Source organism: Euphorbia lathyris, chromosome 1 (assembly GCF_963576675.1).
Source record: "Euphorbia lathyris chromosome 1, ddEupLath1.1, whole genome shotgun sequence".
Classification (NCBI taxonomy): domain Eukaryota; kingdom Viridiplantae; phylum Streptophyta; class Magnoliopsida; order Malpighiales; family Euphorbiaceae; genus Euphorbia; species Euphorbia lathyris.
In genome coordinates this window covers 72,162,432-72,163,018 of record NC_088910.1, presented here as the reverse complement: position 1 = coordinate 72,163,018, position 587 = coordinate 72,162,432, and the positions used below count along the sequence as shown (strand labels likewise).

Genomic DNA, 587 nt, shown 5'->3' with positions numbered 1-587 from the left:
CCTAACACCCATTTAACAAATTTCCTTGAAATTTGTGACACTTTTAAAATTACTGATGTAACGGCAGAAGCAATCAAACTTCGCCTTTTTCCTTTTACTTTGAAGGATCGAGCCAAAGAGTGGTTAACTTCTATGCCAGCCGCATCATTTGAGACTTGGGAGCAATTAGCCCAAGCATTTTTATCAAAATTTTTTCCTTTAGCAAAAACCGCAAGAGTCATTAAAGAGTTAACATCTTTTTCTCAAAATGATAATGAAACTCTTTATGAGGCTTGGGAACGTTTTAAAGAACTTCAACGTTTATGCCCACACCACCAATTGCCCGCTGAACTTTTAATGCAAACATTTTATAATGGACTAAATCCTACAACTAGAGGTTCATTGGACGCTATGTCTGGAGGGTTATTCATGAAGAAAACATCTGCCCAAGCAAGAGAACTTTTGGAGGAAATGGCAATCAACAGCAGTATATGGCCCGCGGAGCGTGGACACGTACCAATAGCGAAACCATCATCCTCAACTACGTCATCAGTTAAAGGTATAGTGAATCTTGATCCAGTAGCGATGCTGCAAGCCTAGTTTTCTGC

At 39.5% G+C, this 587-nt stretch overlaps 1 non-coding gene across 1 annotated transcript; it reads right to left on the bottom strand.

The window, feature by feature from the left end:
* Nucleotides 1-213: 213 nt before the first annotated feature.
* LOC136215971 (small nucleolar RNA R71) lies at nucleotides 214-320 on the bottom strand. The gene has a single exon (XR_010682972.1). It is a non-coding gene; the product is annotated as a small nucleolar RNA R71 (small nucleolar RNA).
* Between the last annotated feature and the right edge of the window lie 267 nt (nucleotides 321-587).